At 39.8% G+C, this 10,099-nt stretch overlaps 1 non-coding gene across 1 annotated transcript; it reads left to right on the top strand.

Moving 5' to 3' along the window:
* The first annotated feature begins 9,624 nt into the window (after positions 1-9,624).
* LOC111757852 (small nucleolar RNA SNORA2/SNORA34 family) lies at positions 9,625-9,761 on the top strand. Its single transcript, XR_002792113.1, has one exon. It is a non-coding gene; the product is annotated as a small nucleolar RNA SNORA2/SNORA34 family (small nucleolar RNA).
* Positions 9,762-10,099: the final 338 nt, after the last annotated feature.

Below are 10,099 nucleotides of genomic sequence, written 5' to 3' on the forward strand. Positions count from 1 at the left end.
TATTCCTTCTCCCTTCCAACCTCTGGCTCTATGTAAATTTAGGACATCCCAAAATTTTTCACTTTTCAAATCTAATAGCCAAACAGAAACCAAAATGAAGGGCATTTTACAAAATAAGTGGCTTTAAGCCCTGTACTCGGAGACTAAGGCAAAAAGATTTCAATTTTGAGCTCTGCCTGGGTAACAGTGATTTAACAACACCCTGTTTTCTGGTAGTTTCTTTATAAATGGCTCTCAAGTACTCTGGGTCCTTCTTGCCTCAAACAAAGAATTGGATGAAACAAGCAAAAACAGTACCTAAAGTTTATTTGAAAAGTGAAGGGTAAAGGATTGAAGGAAAAATTAGCTTTGTAGGGTGAACTTCGGCCAAAGAGGGGGGAAAAAAGCATAAAAAGAGCAAAAATAAAAGTACACCCTGTGTCTGGGAGACACAGAAAGGGTTACCATAAAGAGCAATAATAGGCTCCTCCTGACCTCTGTGCCCTTATGTGTCATCCATGTATCATGGAAGCCCACAAGAAGTTCTGTTATAGTGTAGTTTCTTTAGAAATGGCTCGCCAATCAAAAGTATTCCAGCTTTCAGTGAACTGGTCTGACAAACAGGCCTATGGGGACTCTCTTTTAACATTGACTTTTGTCCTAACAAACCTTTCTCAGTGAATCAGGAGAGTGGGAATATTTTGTAGCTATTAGATCTATGAAAGTTAGGATGGGGCTAACTTTTGGGACAGACGGTGGGAGCCTAAAATAGGGGTTAGGATCCTGGCCCAGTAAATTTATCAAGACATATCTGAAGAGGGAGATCTGTCATACTGCCAGAGAAATAGAAGTCCAAACTTGTAGCTTGACTATTGGTAGAAGTTTAAAAGGAGGCTCTAATAGAATAATCTCCAGTCACCCTGGAAAAGGAGTATCTGGAAATCACTAACAGTGTTTTTCCTCTCACCCCCACCAAAATAGTACAAATGGGGACAACAGATAAGTGGAGACCTCTTTGCAGGTTACCTGTTTGAGCTGTCAGAATTCAGCTTCCAATGGGGGCCTTTAAGTGCCCCACCATGAGTAGGCATGGTCAAGGATCTACAGTAACCATCTGGAAAGGAATCCAATTGTCTGTCTGGCTAACAACCCTACTGGTTTCAGCAGGAGGTAGTGGGAAGCTGTTCTCTTCTATTCATGTGGCAGCTGCTCTAAAAAAGCTTTTAATGCTTTTTTAAAGAGAAAAAAATTTCAGAGTACCCACTCTTGCTTAGGTTTATATAAAGGGACAAAGAGAGAGAGAGAGAGAATGTGTATGTGGCATTTCCACCACACTTAACCTCTATAGGAAAGACAAAAGCTCCATGTTAGGTGTCAAAGATGTAACCACTTCTTTTGGGGTCCTTGTTCTGAGGTGAAGCAGAAGAATATGACAAAACAATAAGTGGTGGAGAAGGCTGAGTGTGTGTGTGTGTAGTTTATTAGAAAGAACAGAAAAAAGTCACTAGTAGATAAGGTAGGCAAGAGAATGCCAAGAAGCACCCAAATTGAGTGTATGTATAGCTTTTTGGAGGTGAATGGGGCAGGGTACATGTAGAAGTAGGGTTTGAGGACAAAGCAGAAGACAGGAGGAAAGAGTAAAGGAAGAAATAAAAAGAACATAACAGCAACCACCACCAAAAAAAAACTAGGAATCATGTTCATATTTTTACAAAAACAAGAACAAGAAATGAAGAAAAAAAAAAGGTTCACTTCAAAGTATGTGTCTGCTATGCTAGTAGACAACATAGGCAGAGTCCAGATCCTTGTGCTTTTATCCCAACAAGCCAGCAGTAGCTTCATGGAAGGGTAGTGGATAATCCCAGCAAGTTGAAGATCCCATTTGACCCAGTTATTCCCCTTCTGTGTATCTTCCCAGAAAAATTAAAAATATCATACCACAGCAGTATATGTGCACCCATGTTTATAGCAGCACAATTTGTAATAGTAGATCTTGAAAACAACCTACACGCCCATCAACTGAGAATGGATTTAAAATGTGGTACTTTTATATAATGGAGTACTACTCAGCTATAAAGGATATACTGATGTCTTCTATAGATAAATGGATGCAACTTGAGACCATGCACATCAGTGAAATAAATCAGACACACATGTAAACGCTGTATTGTCTCACTAGTATGAGAAGCTGAAACTAAAAGATAGTTAAGACAGTTATATTACTGATTTTCTCTTGAAAATTTGTACTAGTGTTGTTTCGACAATTAAATGTAAATGTCTTGTACCGAGTACTGATTTGAAGATAACAAAATGCAACGTGTATACCATTATTACCCACTAAGTGTTCTGTTTTGAAATTTTTTTCTCTTTAAAAAAAAAAAAAAGGTGCACTTTAAGGTGTGTGTCCGCTGTAACTGGTGGACAACATGGGCAGAGTCCAAATCCATGTGGATTTATTCCAGCAAGCCAGCAGTAGCTTTATGGCAGGGGCAGGATAGTCCCCAAAACCCTGCACCTTTATTTCCCTTGAAGTTCACACTGGTTTCTGGCCACAAGGTTGGAACCAGACCCCTGCAGCCTGCAGCAGTTGGTGCATCTTCTGTGAGCTTGAACTTGGCTGGGTACCACTAGACAGAGCCAGCAGTTGTACTGAGTTTCCAACTCAATTGGCCCCTCTCAGAGGACCCCCCAGCCAGTCACCCTCTCCCATCGGACATCCATACTCACACCAGTCACTAGCCACTGCAGTCCATGGCATCCACTGTTCTGTTGCACCTTCTCGGGGAGGCCTCTGGGGTCACCAGCAGTCACTGTGCATCTGCAGATTTGAGTGGCCCCTCCCTTGCATTGAGTCCAGGCCCAAGGAGAAAGCACAGCCTGCCACCTCCTTCTCATTGAAGCTTTTCTCTTTTCTATCCTTGTGGGCTTAATTCTTACTTCAGAGCCTTCCTGAGTCCACGTTGATATATTCCCGAGTCTAGACACCAATTTTGGAGAGGCTTTTTCTGCTGTTTACCATGCCACCATCTTCCCAGAAGTCTGTTTAGGCTTTGTGTTGTCACCAGATTTTAACAGTCTTTTTCACTGTTGCTTTAGTTTAGTTTTGTTTTGTATTGTTTTGTTTTTGAGGTCTTATTTTAATATTGGTTTATTTCATTTAGTTTTGTTTAGGCCTTTATTTTTGTCTCTTTATTTTTGGTCTCATTGGGACAAATAACATTTAAATAAGATCTCAGGTTAGGTAGTCCTATTCTGTCAATGCTAATTTTTTACTTTGATAACTATCCTGTGGTTATATACATAAATGTCCTTGTTTATAGGTATGCACGCACCACGACATCTAGCATACTGAAGAATGCAAAATGGTAAAATGATATTGTACCTGTATCTTGATCTCAAATGATTAAAAGATAATATGTATAAAGTAAATGTAGAGAGAATAATAAATCTAATAGAAAAAACTGGAAATTTGGGGGCTGGGGATTTAGCTCAGCAGCATAAGCACAGGCAGTCGTGAGTTCGATCCCCGGTACTGATGAAAAAGACTAAATAAATAAATAAATAAATCAAGGGGCTGGGGATTTAGCTCAGCGGCATAAGCGCTTGCCTTGCAAGCGGTTGTGAGTTCGATCCCTGGTACCGATAAAAAGGAAAAAAAAAAAAACTGGAAATTTTCACTTGGAAAACTTGAGCAAAGGATATGTGTGAATTCTTTATACTTCTCTATCAACTTTAATGAAAGTCTAAAATTATGCCAAAATACAGAATTAAAAGAATAAGAATTAACTGATGATTTTGAAATAAGACTTCAACTGCCAAACTTTGAGATTTGATTTTATCAGATTACTCCATGGTTCTATTTAATTGATTTTATAAATAACTTTTAATTTTGAATTCATAAATGAAGCACTGCATTCAATCCCCAGTACCACACACAAAAACACTATATGTGAACAACTACTATTTTATCTGTTTCAAACAACTAAGGATATATATAGAATCATGTTTAGAGAAAGAATTCTGGTGAGCACAAGAGAGGAAAAGGGATTCCCACAGTCACAACTGTAAACAAAGTTGGGATTGTAAAACACAGAGAGTTAACCTATAAAAAAATGTTCAGGGGCTGGGGATTTAGCTCAGGAAACCAGGGAAGCAGTGTAAGCCCCTGCCTGGCAAGTGCAAAGTCATGAGTTCAATCCCTAGTACAAAAAAAGTTCAAATTAAACAAGCAATAAAAAATGTGTGGCATCACTAATGATTAAAGAAATATTTTAAAAGTCTCACCACACATTTATAAGCAAAAAATAAGCAAAAAAGAATAAAATTGACAAAATTCAATGCTAACATGATTGTGAGAAAATATATTTCTGCACTGAGAGCATATTATAAACAAATATAATCTTTCCAGCGAGAAATTTGGCAATAGCAGTCAAGAATCATAAAAATAATCATACTCTCAACCTGAGTAATATCACATTGGAGAACACATCTTAAGAAGATCATTGAAAGGAAAAAACAGATTTGAACAAAGATGATTAGAGCTGAACAGTATGTTACAGCTAAAAACTAGAAACAATTCAAATGCCTCTGCCTAACTTGAAATAGGCCATAGTAGAGCAATACAGTAAGTTATTACATTGTATTACCACAGGCAATATCAACCATGTTTGGTAAGAACTGTTTCAAGTATGAATAAGTCAAAAAAGAGTATAATCCCAAAAGACCTATACACAGTGCTCACAGGCAATGGATAATTTAGTATGAAAAGCCAAAAATTCCTCGGTTTATGATTAGCAGATGATTTGCAGTTAGAGCCTTTTAAAATATATGAAAGGGGGGTGACCCCCCACCAGAAGCCAATGATTACAACAAAACATTTCTGATGCAACAATGTAAATGTTCTCCTTTTAATAATTACTTCATTGCTCTGTTTAGTGGAGCATCTTCATACTGTCATTATTTGAGTTGGACTTCAAGTAATGTTGGTGAAAATTACTTTTAAAAACACCACTTAGAGCCCTGAAAAATATGCCTAAGTTTAAAAAAATAAAGATTATTTTTAAAATCTACAAAAATTCTATACAGGGACAGGGATGGAACTCAGTGGCACAGTGCTTGCCTGCCTAGCAAGTGTGAGGCCCTGAGTTTGATTCCCGTGGGGGGGGGGGACTATCTAATTGGGCATGGGGGTGCACATCTGTAATCCCAGCACTTGGAAGGCCAAAGCTGGTGGACTGTCTCATGATTTGTGTTTAGATGTCTCCCCCAAGCCTCATGCAGTCATGAGGCAGGCTCTTAAAGTTTGTGATTCACGGTCCAATGCTTTCTTCTGCCGCCATGAAATATTATTCCTGTGCTACACCATCCTGCCTTGGAGCCAGCTGATTAGGGACTGAAACCTCCACAAACTGTGAGCTAAATAAACCTTTCCTTCCTTAATTTTGGGTGTCAGGTATTTTGTCTCAGCAATGAAAAGAAAGTAACCAATACAGATTGTCACAAGTGCAAGGCCAGCCTGGGCTACACAGTGAGCTCAAGACCAACCTGAACCACATAGCAAGACTTTGTCTCAAAAATAAATAAATAAAATGCTGTTTAAAATATGAAAATCTGTGAAATTTAGTTATTTGGTTGGTTGGGGTGGGGGTGATAGACACCAAACTGAGGTCCTTAAGCAGACTAGATAAACACTCTACCACTAATCCACACTCCTACTAAACCTGCTGATTTGAATGAAAACCACTCCCTTGTAGCTCAATGAGATGGACAGTTCCCTGAAGGCTGGTGCAAATAAGAACTCAAGGCTCTTGTCTCCCCCAAATTCATGGTTTCATCCAATTAAAGACAAAGAATTGGACAGTGCATACAACAGTAAGGAAAAAGCGGCAAAGTTTGATGAAGTTTAAAAGGTGAAGTAAGTTTAAAGGGTGAGGCCAAGCATGGTGGTACACACCTGTAATCCTAGCACTCAGGAGGCTGAGGTAGGAGGATCACTGTGGGTTTAAGGCCAGTCTGATACATAGTGAGTTCAAGGCCAGCCTGAACTACTACATAGTGAGACCCTGTCTCAAAAAATAAACAAATAAATAGTGAAGTTACACTCAAAACAAGTGGACTCATGTTTGTAGAAAGGAAAATGGCAGCAGATCTAAGCGACCAGTAGAGGGCCACCAAGATGGCTCCCCCTGAAAGAAGGCAATTTGTCTCCATTTTAGCTCGCCCTTCCTCTATTTCCTAGTACTGTTACATACAAAGCTGGTTAGGAAAATACTCTACGCCCTCAATCGGCTTTAAGAAATGCAAATGGGCCTAACTGAGGCGCCAAAGTGTAGCCTTTGAAACAAAGCAACAGGTCACCTATAGCTCCCTACTACTAAGCATGAGCTAGGCTGAGAGACACCATGCTGTCTGCACGGTTGGCTGGGACTGAGCCTCATGAAAGAGACAGTGAAGTCCCAGGGCAATAAAAGCTAGATATCAGAGCTGAAGCAGTGGACCCAAAATCCAAGATATTTCCTCAAACTGTGTGGTGCACATTACTCTGAACTTACTGACCATCTGTTACTGAAAACCTCCAGTACTCTCTCTGCATACTACAGAGGTGCTATTATGCCTCCTACCTAGCCCAGTTCACAGTACTCCTGTACGGCACGCCACTCTCACAATCACTTAACCTTGAGCCACTCTCCTCTTCACGAATTAATAAAACCCAGGTTTGGCCATGGGTCATGGCCTTTGTTCTGGTTACTTTGGTTCTGACTGGACTTAGGACTCCCTCATCTCCCCACAATGTAAAAACTAATCATTACACACAAATCCCCGGAACTAAAGGAAATAATAATTAAAGAAATAAAGGAACATGTGGCAATGCCTCATCAGATATAGACCATCACTATGAAGAAAGAATCTTTAAAAGAATCAACTGGAAACTCGGGGGTTGAATAGTACAATAATTGAAATTTTAAAATTCACTAGACTGTGAAGGCTGACACAGGAGGGTCACAACTTCAAATCAGCCTGAACAACTCTGTGACTTTGGGACATGTTATCTCTAAATAAAACTTAAGCCAGGCATAGCAGCACATACCTGTAATCCCAGCACTCAGGAGGCTGAGGCAGGAGGATTATTATGTGTTTGAGGCCAATCTGGGCTACAGTGAGTTCACGACCAGCCTGAACTACACGGCCCTGCCTCTAAATAAATAAATAAAAGTTTTAAAAGGCTAAGAATATAGTTCAGAGAAAAGATCCTAGACTCACCCTCCAATACCAAAAGGAAAAAATCACTATTGAGAAAAAAAGCACAGTCCAAGCAGGGTTTTGCTAAACCTGAGACTTCTCTGTGGGAACAGAACAGAGAAGGTGTTTCTTCTAGGCTAAGAAGCTTTCTTTCCCCTCTTTTCCTCTAAGAGTCTTTTTTAGTAGCCTTTTTTGGTGGGCTTTTGAAGGGATGGGTTGGAGAAATGGTGGGCTGATAAGTCCTCTGTGTCCTCTGTAACCTGCTGACACATGCTGGGGGACTGCTGCTAAACTGCTGAACATGTTCTCTGTGACAAAACCTGTATTTCTCTAATGTAAGGAAGAACCCAAGGCAGAGACCAGTCAAGTTCACCAGATTCATATAAAGGCAACATGGTATGGAATTTACTGTGCCTGGGTGCAGACAGACAGACAGTGAAAAGGCCATCTTGTAGGAAGCAAACAAAAGTGAGCTTTTTTGGGATTCCTGATACCAGGAATCAAACTTAGGAACTCGCACTTACCAGGCAAACACTGTGCCACTGAGCTATTTCCCCAGCCCTGGGCTTTTTTTGGGGGGTGGGGTAGGGCTTGAAACAAGGCAAGAGACATCAGGTGGGAAGACCTTGGTAAACCTCAGTGGTCCAAGTACTCAGGATGTCTTATGCCTCAGTGGGCAAAGTCTTTGGGGCAGTCATTGCAAATGTATCTTCAAATGTCTGGGTATTTTGGAAGATTCCATGATCCATCTTACCTCTTTCATCACATCCTGTGTTTGCCAAGGGCACCCCAATGCTGTTAACAACTGGCAAACAGACTGGGTACTGGAAGAATCAAGTTCCAATCAAGCTTTAATCTAAAACGGTAGGGGACTTACTTGAACTGGCATTGTCCCTGTCCAGGCTCTATCAACTAGAAAGGTTTTGAAAAACTTATAGTATGCACCTAAAGTAGTACAGGGAAATTTATAGCTACACTGCTTTATTAAGAAGGGAAATGGGAGCCAGATTTTTCTTTTCATGTTTCTTTGAGACGGGTTTCACCACGTAGTTCAGCCTGGCCTTGAACTCACTATGTAAACAGGCTGGCCTCAAACCCCCAGCAATCCTGCCTCAGCCTCCCAAGTGCTGGAATTGCAAGCGTGCATCACCATCCCTGGCTGAGTGTTCTGATATTTGGCAAAGGCCCAAAAACATAAGTCAAATAAAAAAGACACCTGCTTTAACAAATGTGGCTAGGAAAACTGGCTATCCATTTGCTGAAGATTGAAACTATATCCCCACCTCTTGCCCTATACTAAAATCAAATCAAAATAGGTCAAAGACCTAGACATAAAAACAGAATTTTTTAAAAAATTAGTGGTGGACTGGGGATCAAACCCAGGCTCTTCTCACTAAGTTATTTCCTCAGTTCTTTTTTTAATCTTTTTTATTTTGAGAGAGGCTCTCACTGAATTGCGAAGTTGCCCAGACTAGACTTGAATTTGTAATCTCCTGTGTGAGTTTCCCAGAGTCCTGGGATTACTGAAATGTGCCACCACATTCGTGTTTTTAAAAATTTAAAAACTTTGAAATAGTAGGAAGATAACATAGGGGAAAATACTTGAAACCATAGGCACAGGCAAAGATTTCCTGAATAGGATCCCAATAGCACAGGAAATAATATCAAGAAACAACGAATAGATTATGTCAAATAAAAAAAGCATTTTTAGCCATTAAGGAAATACAAATCAAAACAATTTTGAGATTCCATCTTATCCCAGTCAGAATGGCTATCATCAAGAACACACACAAAAAATAGGAGCCAAGTGGGGTGGCACACGCCTGCAATCCCAGCATTCAGAAGGTTGGGGCAGGAGGATCCACAGGAGTTCAAGGCCAGCCTAAACTACACAGCAAGACTATGTCTCAAAAAACAAAAACAAAACAAGAAATGCAAAAACAATGAATGCTGTAGAAGATGGAAAATGTTGTTTTTGAAAATAAACTAGTGCACCCAATATGGAAATCAAGATGGAGACGTCTCAAAACTAAAAATAGAAATACCATTTGATCCAGTTATACTTCTCTTGAATATATTCCCAAAAGAATTAAAGACACCATACTATAGTGATACAAGCATACCCATGTTTCTAGTGGTGCAATTCACTGTAGCTAAACACTAGGAAGAGTCAAGATGTCTGTCAACAAATTAATGAATAAAGAAAATATGGCATGTATGTATAAACAATAGAATATTATTCAGCAAAAAGAAAAATAAAATTATATCCTTTGCAGGAAAATGGATAGAACTTGAGACCACCATGCTAAAAGAAATATGACACAATTGAAAGCTAAATATCACATTTTCCCTTGTATGAAAAACCTAAAAGATAAATAAATAAATAAAATACAGAAGAAATGGTGGCTGACCCTGAATCAAGGCCGGCAGCTTCCTGATGCTGTTGGTTTCAAGCAAGAGCCTAAAGAGATGTCTTTCTAAGATCTGTTGGCCATTTCAGAACTTCGGCAGTGAAATGGTCAATTCATTAAAAAGAAACAGCTTAAAGCAACCCCTCCCCCTCATCATGAGCAGCTATGAGTGTGGCAGGCTATGGCAGTCCAGGACAGGAGCCACCAGCGTTTACTGCCATGCTGGGACCTGGAGCACCGGGAAACCAAGCAACCCCTCCCCTCACCTGTTTTGTTTTGTTGAACTTCAATATACATGAAAGTATGGACAGCTATTTTGAAGAGAATGAGAGACTCTATGACAGCCATTAGTGACTTCCCAATTGTCTGGTTCTGAAGACCTAAATCGCCTTCCTCATTCTGTTCGGATCAGTTTTATATTGTTTTGTATGAATTCTCTGTATGCGAAGATATGGACAACTATTTGAAGA

The sequence above is a fragment of the Cavia porcellus genome, unplaced genomic scaffold (genome assembly GCF_034190915.1).
Source record: "Cavia porcellus strain 051 isolate PalLab524CR breed Dunkin Hartley unplaced genomic scaffold, mCavPor4.1 scaffold_19, whole genome shotgun sequence".
NCBI lineage: Eukaryota > Metazoa > Chordata > Mammalia > Rodentia > Caviidae > Cavia > Cavia porcellus.